Here is a 13,061-nt window from a genome sequence, read left to right as displayed (position 1 = left end):
TTGTTATTATTTTTTATTTCTATTATCATAAACTTTTTATTACATATTTGGATTGGCTACCCACTAATAAGTTTGTTCCTAGTGTGATAAATAGTTAATGGTGTACTATTTATTATAACTATTATCCAATTTCGGTGCGAGTTGTAAATTCTAACAAATAGGCTTGGTCGGCTAGGAGCTTCTTTGGCTGACACATGTTTAACAAGTTAAAATTCATTAAAGATGGTTCGTAATCACAAATATGGTCTCGAGCCGGAACTTTTGATCTTGATATTATATCAAATCAAACACAAATAGAATATTTAATTCAAGATAGAACTTAACCCATTTTATTATACTAGTCAGTTAGTCAATAAATAATTTAATAACACAAAAAAGAATCTTTGTTTAATCATTTGGACAATAACAAATCTTTAGTTATATTTTTGTAATATTTAATTTAAAAATAATAATAGTGCAACTAGAATAAAACTAAGCACTTTAAAAATAATAAACGACAACTGGTAAATTGTTGTCATTAAAATAGACAATAGAAAAAAATTAAAAATAAACGCTAGAAACATTTCTTATTCATAACATTTGACGTGCTTGAATTGTTTTTTATACTTAACATTTTTGGAGTTTGGACTAATAATACAAATTTTAATTTGATCGAGTTCAATTCAGTTCAGTTTATTTAAAACTGTGTTCGATACCTGAACTCAGATAAAACACCTACATTTCTGCTCTACTTTTCAAACTTCGGATAGTTTGACTACCTTTAAAAACTAAGTTTACCAATACTTTACTATCCCTTAAATTATTGCTGTTCAAACGCGGATACGTTTCCCACCATCGAATCGACCAACCGGTTTCCCAAAATTATCGGGACTGTAAAAATTCGCGAAGTTGTCAACGCCGCCACTTTGTCGTAACCGACGCGGTTGACCGTTACGTCATATTCATTGCTTATTCTCTCCGGCGTTAGGACTTTGCGGACCTTTTTCCACTCGTTCACCGTTGACGCGTGTGTTGACATATAATTTATATTTTTTTTGGTCTCGTTGTTCTGACAGAAAATTTATATACTCATTGCCGTCATCTACCGATTTGCAAACATCTACCTTGTCGTTTATGCCATCTTCGTCCTAGACGTGAACGTCATTAGACTCGTTCGTCTCAAGCCGCTAACGCCTTACCAGCGAGAAGAATTTGAGTAGTGGCTCAATCTCTTTTTCCTGCGATCATAGACCGCTATGTCACCATTGTAGTTGTGATTTTTAGTAACTTTTAATTTTGTATTTTTATATTATTAGCTTCTTCGTACTGGTGGATCATTAGTTTTGCTATTATTAATATTTTTTATACTATTATGTTTATTTCTGGCGCCTCATTATTATTATTATTATTATTTATGTGTAACTTTATTTGTATTTATACTTTATTATAATTTGAAGTGTATAGCGTTATGAGTTGTGGCCGACAACCATTATATTTGTATGAACGGTCGCGCTCAACCATTACATTTTTGTTAATGTCAGCAATTTAAAATGTTTTGATTACTGTAGGTTATTACATTTGATGTTAATTAAAAATCTATCATAATTTATGGTCAAAAAATTGTTTATTAATCATTAAAAAAAATATTATAATATAGGTATAAATAAGTGTAATAAAATTTATTAAAAAAAAAAAGAAGTTATACAAAGGGAAAAAAGAAGTATATGAACGAAATCATACATAACACAGAGTAAGATTACACACAAGACAGAGTCCGAAATTTCTTTGCAACAATAAGAAAGCACCAAAAGCTCAACTGAACATCAAAAGCCATAAAAAACAAACATAATAGAATATTATTGGATGCAGAAATAAAAGTATCTAGATGGCAAAAATATTTCGGAGAACTGCTGAATGGAGAGATATATATCTTTAGATGAAACATTAAGAGCTATAAACCGACTGAAAAACTGGAAAGCCTCGGGTTAGACGAGTTACCAGCTGAACTTATAAAATATGGTGGCCTAAAACTGCACAAAACGATATATAAATTGTGCAACCGCATATTAAATGAAGAAAATCTATCGGAAGAATGGAACAAGACCATAACCATTTCAGTATACAAGAAAGGAGACAAGACGAAGTGCAACAATAATAGGGGAATATCGTTACTGAATACAATACGTAAAGTCTTCTCTAAAATTTTTTAAGATGACTGAAACCACTGGTTGAAAAGTGTAAAGGAAGCCATCAATGTGGCTTTCGGAAAAGCAAATCCACAATAGACTAGCTCCTAGAAAAGAAGTATGAGTACAGACAAAATTTATGGCAAGTATTTGTAGATTTAAAAAAAACTTATGATAGCATACATCGCGACAGCTTATATAATATAATGTATGAGTTTGGCTACCCAATGAAACTCGTATCACTGACAAAAATTTGTATGAACGGAACAAGATACTAAGTTAGAGTAGATTGTACATTGTCTGAAGAATTTGAAGTGATAACAAAGCTTAAGCAAGGTGACTCACTATCACCATTATTTTTCAACATAGCACTAGAAAAAGTAATACACAATGTACAAAGTAATAACCTCGGAATTAATATTGGAAAAACCACGCTAGATTTGCTAGGTTTTGCAGACGATTTGAATTTAGTAGGAGAAAATAAGGAAATTATTGTGCTAAATACTAAAACACTCATTCAAGAAGCAAAAAGGTTAGATTTAAAAATAAATGAGGAGAAAATAAAAGTAATGGATACGTTGTCTGAAATAGATGAGGAAGACTTTACAGTAGATAACTACGTATTTGAGAAAGTAAATAGCTTTCAAGTACCTAGGTGTAAAAATCACTGGTAACAACGACTGGAATATTAAATAGTTAATCGCTTATTAAAGCGAAAAGGAGCTTCTTCTCACAATAAAATATTTCAAATGCTATTATAAAACAAAACTATTCTCTAGAGCAACAAAAAAAAAAAAAATACGATTGTACATGAGTATTATAAGACCTACGCAACCTATGGGTGTGAAGTATGGCTGTGAAGTATGGCCGACAACAGTACAAACTGAACGAAAACTAAGAAGCTTTGAGAACAGAGTACTAAGAAAAATATTTGGACTATTTTTTGATACTGAAATAAACAGGCGGCGAAGAAGAAATAACAAAGAAATAAGGAAAATCGTCAAAGTACCTCTCATTACAAGTAATGTAAAGGGACCTAGAATCCAATGGTTTGGGCACACAATGAGACGAGAGAAAACAAATTAAGTTAGATCAACAGTTGAATACAAGCCAATAGGCAGAAGATCCAGAAGCAGGTCCAAGAAACGATGGATGGATGGATTACAACAAGATCTAAAGAGGCTAGAAGTGACAGATTGGAAGGAAAGGATACTGTATCGTGATCAATGGAGATCAGTGTCGGTGGCAGCCAAAACTCTTAGAGTTTTAAAGGCATATAAGAAGAAGAAGAAGAAGAAGAAGAAAATAATATTTTACTAATAATTATTATATGTTTAAAATGTGATGGTTTAAAGATTACTGGTTCGTCATTTATATCAAAGATTTAAAATAAATGATAATATTATAATCAGTATAGTCTGTAAGCCGTTACACAACTATAATAATTTTATAGCATATGTTTAATTAATAAATCTTAATTTTTAAAAATTTACTGAAAATACATACTTAAATTAGCTAAAAAATATAAAAAATTATTTACAGTTTACATTTTGTTAAATATTTTTTGAAAATGTATACATCAAAAATATATTTTTAGTGAGTACTGTAAGGATACAATCCCTCAATCAATATATTATAATATATTAGTCTATGTCAACAATTTTTGTTTGTCGATTAATACATACATACATGTATTCTATTTAAAACTTTTTAAACAAAATTATAAAAATTTATTGTAATATTTGTAAGTCAATATTTTTAATAATGTGTTGACATGACTTCAAATATAATATCTAAAATTGTGAATTTTGTTATAACCTACCCGAGTGTTTTTGATATTCCTAACCGGGCTTTTAAATTTGAAATATTTCTAAATTGAAAATTCACTCTTTTCCAAATATTTGACATGAAATATTTCAATGCAAAAATGAAAAACATTTTTTTGTAAACCTATTCTTTTTTAACCTGATAAATAAAAAGATAATTGGTTTAATATTTGGTATAAATTATTATGCTATTAATAACAACTTATTAATATTGTTAATTAAGTCTTTAATATGGATTATTCCTTATTCAATACTATAAAATTAACATTGAACTTTAAATAATTTGTATAGAGCTGAAAATTTGTATAGACTTTAAGTACCTATCTCATTACAAAATCAATATTAGAAATTTTCATGGATCTTACTTTTGCTGAATTTTTTATTCAACATCAGAGGTCACAAAAATATGTTTTTTTCACTTATTTCTCAAGCTTTATGTGTTTTTGCGTAATCAGTTTACACAAAATTTTGTAGATTGAGTAATTTTCTAAATAAAACATTTGGTAGCACTTAACGTAATAGACTCGAATACTGCCGGGTAACGACCCACAAGCTTCGAGACGTCAACAAAAATAAAATAAACGAGCTTATGTCGAGAATTTCCTACGTGGATAATAGTAAAATGTTCTCTTTAAACATTGATTAGAGAACTGTTAAATGTTGAATTGATTTCTGAGACAATGAAGGAGTATTGAGTTATTTGTCGATTAACGCTATACTCTGTAGCGATCATATGTGGTCGGTGGAACAACATTGACCATGCAAATGTTATGAATCCTATGATATCTATCTATCTATTTATATATAAATCAAATAATATAACACACATATTGTAAGATGTAGCAACACGTTTTTATCAAATAATAAATAATATAAGTGTTTTAAGTTCAGGATGAAGACCGTAAACATAGTATTATTTTAATTTAACCATTTAAGTAAAGCCATACTCTCTCTTGTTGGAAAAGTTGAATTTTGCTGTCTTACGAATAAGGGGATAAGGATACGATTTAACAAGCATATTAAACCATGTTACGAGATATTTTGTAATAGTAAAGTCACCTTCACCACGAGCATCACTCTTTATGATCTGATGATACATAGAGTAGATCTATGCAACAGCCGGCAAACGGTTAGGGGTATTTGAGACATTCAGAACCAGGTCGTGACATAACTCACCATTTTTTATATTGTACTTTTAGATTTTAATTTAACGTTAAATACAGATTTTTCTATACTTAATATATCATTTTTTATATTTGCATTGATGCACGAACTAACGATACTAGACGTAACCCAAACTTGTAAATATTGTCGGAGTTTGATAGTCACGAATCCTTTGAAGCATTCAGTCCATTAATACAATTGATCGAAATTCGAGAGAACATCGACCTAATCTAAGAGTCGCTCTACTTCTTTAATGTTCCAGAGACTTGATCTGTTTCCTATCTCTTCGGTCAACTATCGAGAGAGATACAATGGAAATAATGTCTAGACTGCATATCATGTATACCAACGGGTTATAAACATACTTAATAACGAAGATTTTTGCTAAAATCGCCCATACGACGCACAGACCGCCGTGTATGGGAGTTCATAGTAGAGGTAAATAATGAATTATAAATAATGAATATAATCAAGAAAAATTATCTCTTTATCTGATACGATAACAGGATAGTTGACATTCGGACTTCAGCAACGATGTTGGCAGTGACAATAGCAGCGAAGATATGACTTGCACGGGCGCTCACTGACGGAAATATTCATACAAACGACTGCAATCAATGTGCACAGCGAAACACACTTAACGGCAATACTTTTCAAAAGAAGCGATTGTACTTTTTAAATGGCGAATCGTCGGTTGTGAGAAAAACAATATGCGTGTCAGTGATGAAGACAGTCCCAACGATACTTCGAACGCGAATGCGTGACACGATGGCCGCGTGTTAAAAACGGCACGAGTAGACGAATACAGACAGACTTTTTACACGTATCGGTCACGTATTGTGTGTACTGATTTCGATGACAGATTAAATGTGAACTAATTAGCAGACGGTAACGACGGATACCGGTCGAAACAGCAGTCGAATGTTCACACTATCGATAAAACCTAGCGCAAAAACACATTTAAAATCAAGAATTTTAAATTTGTTTTTTATGTAACAACTAAATTGGTGGTATAAATTAACTCAAGAAATGTATACATCCATGACAAACGATATCAAAAATTATATTAAGTTTATTACAAATATTTACTTGTACCTATATAATCTGTGTTTATGTCTCTTTGTTTATTACCTGAAAATAATTATAATCATGTAGTACAAAATACTAGTAAGTTTAAATTACTTAACTTAACTATTCCCTAAAATTATTTTAGACTATAATTTCATAAAATAAATACCTATATATATATATATTATATATATGCATACGCTATTGGAAGAGGTACTTAAAAATTATATTTACAATTTGAAATTATAATAAACTACCTGTTTAGAATATTATAATATTAATATTAACCCATTTTCTAGTATACCTAAGATTTGTTTTTCCTATAAGTATACTAGTGGTTATAGGCATCATTATTATAGAGTCAATTATACCCGAATCAGTACCACAAAGAATATAATTTGTATTTTGATTGTACTTGTATAAAGTTACTAGGGACTAAGTACTATAGGTGTTTGAAAAATAGCAATCGATAAAACATTACTTGTTAATTTTTTAGCTTTTTACAGGAGTTCCGAACTTTGTAAAAGTTGTTTGGTTGCGAAGAATTATAGAATAAGATTTTATTTACAATTACGTAAATAAACTTCATCAGTTTCAGTATTGTATGATGTTGGTTGAGTTGGAGCTGATTGGTTTGAAGTGAGTTCGGCAACTGTAGTAGCAGGTGAGATAGGAGCAAACCTATTTTCTGTAACAAACTGGAACTGTTGTTTTTTTTTTGGCGATTTAGGTGAGGTGGAGCTTGACGAAAGAAGTAACGCACGTTTTAACTTGGATGATTTCTCATTTTTTTTAAAGGTTTTAATTTGAAATTCAGAATCATCGTTTTGATCTAAATCCATATCGGAGTCGTTTTCAAATGCATCACTTGACACATTCTGTATACGGCTCATGTTTGTGGATTATTGATAACGAGTTCGGCTTAATGACCGAGCGGTTAGTGGGTAATGATCGACCACCGCCGGCTGGGCCGGGAGATCGGGGTGTATTGTGTCGATAAGCGTAATTAAGTGCTTATCTAATACATAAACCTAATCTTAAAGTTACTTTTAAGTTTTTAATAGTTAATGCTTATAATTATGCCTTAAAAAATATTTTATATAGAATAAAATTACTACTTTGTAAATAACAACTACTTACTCACTAAGAGGGGGCCTTTTTTCAAAATAGCTATTCAATGTTAAAATGATTCAATTTTTATTAAGTAAAACTACGTTTACAATAAGGTTAATAATTTGTTGTAGGTATGTTATACAAACATATTCACACAAAAATAAATAAATATATAATTATAAAATTAATACATTCAGTAAAGCACTTTGAATCATAATTGAATATTTTATGTATTTTACCAGCACTTAGTTTAAATTATTTTGTGAAAAATATTTATTTTTAATTTCTATTAGTCGTAAACAATTGAAAATTGATATAAAGTAATTAAGGTAGTAATTTTAAATATGTTTCAATAATTTTTGACTACGACAAATCGACTACAAAACTGAAAAAAAAATGAGTATTGACAGCATATTAGAGATTTTTGATTTTTTTGAAATTTTCATTTGGATAATGGTCAGTACCTAATTTCATCCATCATCTAAGAATATGAAATAGATATTAAATAAAACCTATTAATACCTACTTAATATTAAAACTAATCTTTGTTACTATATTAAGTTTAATATAAAAAATAAAAAATATTACTTTCACAAAGCTCTGAAAAACAAAAAAGTATACTATTAATTACTATACATTAATTTTTATGTAAAATCCAATAGATAAAAATCAACAATCATGTTGATTATTTTGCATACATTTTTCCAATTTTAAGTAGTTACGAGTATACTGAATTTATTTTAAAACAATATAAAAATAAATATTTAATCATAACTAATTCTACAAATTATTATGGATGCATATTTTTACAATACAAATTAAAATAAAAAATGATAATTTTTCATCAATTGTTGACCATACCTGCATAGAAAGAATACGTTGGAATAATCAAAACTGAGAGAATTGTAATTGTAATAGTTATTAAATAACACTTAAAAAAAATCATTTTGGTAAATTGATATTAGTGAAGAATAAAAACTATATGACGTTAACTAATGAATGGAAAATAATAATACTTCTTCAAACGTTTTATAATCGATTAATCTCTAACCTATCCTTCCACAAAAAAGAATAAACAATATTATTCACAATATGGTGTTTACTCTTTAACAACAAATATATAGTATGATAAACAAAATAAATTCATTATTTTCTTGTTCTGTTTTAGACTATTTATTATTATTATTATTATCATGATTAAAAAGATGTTTTAAATGTAAATAATAATTATCACAAATAGTTTGATAAAAAAATTAAATCAAATGTATTTGTTTAAACTTAATATATTATACGAGTAAGCTACATCATTTAAGAAATGTTCGATTTAATTATAATTATTATTATTGTATCTTGTACACAGTAAAAATAACTTTTCTTGCATGTTTTCGTAATATATATGTATATATATATATATTTATTTTTTTGGTTGTAAATTACTTATACCAAATTGAGCTATTTTAGTGTTATCTGATTGTATCTCTAGTCTAATTTTTTTTAGTCGGAGTCCAAGTAAAGGGATCATTATAGCTAATAAATTAAAAAAATTAAATCCTTCTGTTTGATTATTAGTAGGTACGCTTTAAATTTTTAAGATTTATTTCATGTACATTTCACGTAGCAGGTGGGAAAATTGAGAGAATATTTCGAAATGTGGTTTTTTACCTGGCCGTGAAATTCCAATTGCTCTATTTATTTCCGAAATTTAAGTTTGATCAAAAAAGTTCACTAGTTATCTAGCCTCATCTGGCATAATACTTTTAATTTAGTCCATTTCAGCGGGAATATTATTAACAGGTAAAAAAGCTAGAGCATCAATTTTTCTGCAAAACAAACTAAAATTTTCATTCTCCATGTATAAATTTAATAAGTCAAGGGATTGTATTTTCCTATAGGTACTTTGCATTAAATGAAAAAAATAAACTTTTATATTTACATGTTCGCCTGATATAGACGTGACTGCATTTATAGCTGCCTTTTCGAAGTCAATATGATTGATAATAGGGTCTGGATAAAAGTTTTGATTATGACATGCATCAAGTAACAATTGTAACATATATTCATAAGTAGTTTGCGTTTTTTTTCTAATAAAAAATATACTGCAGTTATAAATAAATCATGAATTTTGACTCTTATTACATATAATTGTTGAAAAATAGAAAGTGTCGTTGCAAAGTTACCATCGAAAATCTATGTTATTGCCTCGATGAGGTGTTTTAATAACCCTTCATCAGTGGCGAGTATGATACTCTGGCTTCAAATCGATTTTCTATACTATCTTTTAGTAGTAATCTAAGTTAATCATTTGTGAGTCACCTATAATTTAAATTAAAAATAATTAATAAAAATGTTTTGTCGTAATTACACAATATTTTATATTATTAACATTTAGACATATTAAAAAAACGGTATACTCGTAGATAGCAATCAATTAAATATTATTAAACTATTATAACGATTTAATTATTTAATTACCTAAATAATAATATAGCATTTCATCTTACCTTCGATTATACAGTCATCTAATTATCTGGGTTCTTTTAAATTATTTTTTTATAGTATAACGATATACATTATGTTACTGACGCGTCATTTATGCTGCACTCTGCGATTTTTGCTTAGATCGGAAAAACACAGGAACGTAGAATACGAGTATATGCAAATCATTGAAATAGCTAATCAGTCGAGTTTAGTTCATGAGATACAGACAATAGTCATCTCTGTATTTTTAAGTGATATTTTTAATTTGATTTACTATAGGTAAAATAACCTACCTTATAGATAAATCGTAATTTATTCAATCGCTTCAACTCGTACTCCGCTACACCTGCGATCTTCAAATACTACTCTAAAGAATAAGGTTACTCAGGTGATAGTGTACTGTATAATTACGTATATTAATATCAAGTCATTTAAATAAACCTTGTAATACGTTGTTATAGTATCGTTTCTATTGTATTAGTTTATGAGCGCAGGTCATAAGTTTCTAGAACCTGTAAAATATAACTTAGAAAACTTTATTTGTATCAGTTCAACAACCCGGTCCTTAAAACCGGTTCATGTAGTGGGAATATCTAACCAACTGCTCCTTAACTGGATAGAATTAGATATAAATATCGACAGTCACTTTATTTTATTAAACGGGTAGGTGTATTGCAATAGTTGATTTCGAAGAGTTATTTTAGTAATTGTTTTTGGTGGCATCTTAGCTGAAGTTTCATTATCCAAGATTCCAAGTTCTTCATAGTAAATCTCAATTGGATTTGTTGACGTAGTTTATGCCTTATGTTTCATTCGTGCTAAGTATTGACTTCTACTTCATGTGTGTCTGGAGGATGAGTATGTGCTTTATCGATTATTGGTATTTCTCTGGGATTTTCTTTCGATATTTTTAATTTGCCAGGACACTTGAAACTTGACGCCTTAAAGCACCTTCAAACATCAAATATTAACGTACTGTAATGTTTTGTATACACGTGGCCATTAAAACAAACTTTTTTCGTATTTTTATTAGATTTTATTATTTGATGTGGCATTTCAATTAGGTAGTAAAAATATAATAATAATATTAATTTAATAAGAAAAAGAAAAAACGTTGAATTGTTATGTAACTGTAATGAACACAGCCGATCTGTAATCTCGTAGCTTTGGATAGATTGAAGTCGGAGATATTATATTTAGGTAATTTTTGTAATCTATAATCGGTAAGCGATTTGGAAACACGTTGCTGTAGTAAGCCGTTATTCGAGCTGCAGTAGTAATAAGAATATTAACGAGTTATTTATTGTCATTTTGTATATACCTACCTTAAACTTTATAGGTATATCGTATATATTATGCTATAACATGGGTTAGGTTATCAATAGTAGTAATTTTTGTTATTATAAACGAGGCTATGTACTGTAAAATGTTTAACTTGTTTTTTTTCCATATGCTTTTTTTCTTTGCTTTTTATTTAGTTGATTTTTTAACCCTCCAAAAAATAACATAACATACGTGTTCACAATAGAGTTGATATATAAACCATTTCTGCTGAAAATCTATTTTCGTGTACTTTAATATACCATTGAGGCATTGAATATATTTATAGTATGTACACATATTATATTTATTTAGCAATTTAAAATTAAAAACTAGGTGAAAAAACGATAACAATGTATAAACGGCAGAAAGACAGTACAATATCGTTTGGCAGCGTTGAACGCAGTGAACAAGGTAAATACAGATTCTTTACTATCAAGAATAGCTTTGATAGGACGAGGCACGTCAATACGTGGTTTTCCAAGGCGGAAAAGCTTTATGTTTTGCGAAACAGCATTACCAAGTGGCCCAAGTATTTGACCAATAGTAGATTTGTCATCTGCGATACGCTCAGTCATTACTGAAGAAATAGACTCAGGTATGTTGTATAAAATTAAATTAGACTGACATTTTTCACGTGCAAATGTTTCCTGGGAACTTGCGAAACAGCCGATTGTGATACTTTCCAAACTGGATACTTTTGCCCTCAAAGCATCAACTTCATTACTTAGTCTAGTTTAAAGTCTAGCTTTTAATTCAACCATTTGTTTCGAAACATGCGTCAAGTCAGCATTTAAGTCCTGGTATTGTTTAGCTTGAGTTTCAGTAATTGCCTTGTTAGAAGACAATACTTCAACTTTAAACGCTTTCAACATAACTATTAAGTCTTCGTTGGATACAGTAGCTGATTTGGTATTGCCATCGGTACGAATAGATAGGGTTTTTGTAGTAGGCTTAAGTGATGTATCCAATTTTGGGGGCATAATGAAATATTACTAGTAAATTATACAATCACTAAGCACACGGTGTATACTACGTAAAAAAGAATGTAAAGGATTTCTGTAAACGCAGTTTATACATCGTGTGCCGCACATATCGTATCACACCGATTCGGTTAATTAGTAAGTGACACAAGATAGCATAGAAGTTTGTGATCGTTGTACCGATAACGGTTTAAAATTATCACAAGTTTAACAGCGGCCGTGTATTTAGTCAATACCACAGAAAAACTGTCTTTAAGAGAAACTTTTTGGTAGCTCAACTTAAAAATGGTACCAGTCTGTACGCACACTTTATACGAAACGATCAAAACAAAAAGCGTAAAAAACAACCGACAATTACCGGAATAACTAAAGAAAAACTAGGAGCAATATTATGCTCGAACAACAGACACTAAACAAAAAAATTATAAAATTATAGTTCCCATACACCTCGCGAGTGGTGTCGCAAACTGCACTAGTAAGTGCACACGCCGTTACACGCGTTATTGAAACAAAATGTCTTGGGACTGGTCGGCCATATAACCTAGCGAAACCATAGCCTGGTTTCGCTAGTCATCAGCGGTGGTTCTCGGGCCTGGTACTGCCAGGGCGGAACATCCGCTACCGACACCGGTCGACAGCGCGGCATACGGGGTTGGGCTCCGTATGCGTCCGCTACAGACCGAGGCGTTTGCCTGATCCAGGGGGCGGCGAAAACGTCGCTCTACGGGCCTTCACGCCTAGGTCGACCAATGGCACGTGACCTCTCCCCGGGGAGCCGACTCGTCGACTCTCGGGGGGATGATTTTAGTGCTGATATCTTTCCGTGTGTTGCGGGGTTCAACCAGTTCTTCCGAGCTACCCCGGAGACACTCAGCCCCTTTGTATAATCGCGAGGTTATCTCCTCCGGGAAGTAGACCCGGATGACTCTGCGGGTCCCGCCCGG

At 30.4% G+C, this 13,061-nt stretch overlaps 1 pseudogene; it reads right to left on the bottom strand.

Annotated features, from left to right (window-relative positions):
- Positions 1–9,298: 9,298 nt before the first annotated feature.
- LOC112602440 lies at positions 9,299–10,537 on the bottom strand (annotated as a pseudogene).
- Between the last annotated feature and the right edge of the window lie 2,524 nt (positions 10,538–13,061).

This window comes from Melanaphis sacchari, unplaced genomic scaffold (genome assembly GCF_002803265.2).
Source record: "Melanaphis sacchari strain LSU unplaced genomic scaffold, SCAv2.0 Contig894_pilon_pilon, whole genome shotgun sequence".
Taxonomy (NCBI): Eukaryota; Metazoa; Arthropoda; class Insecta; order Hemiptera; family Aphididae; genus Melanaphis; species Melanaphis sacchari.
This window is presented reverse-complemented; position numbering and strand designations above follow the sequence as displayed.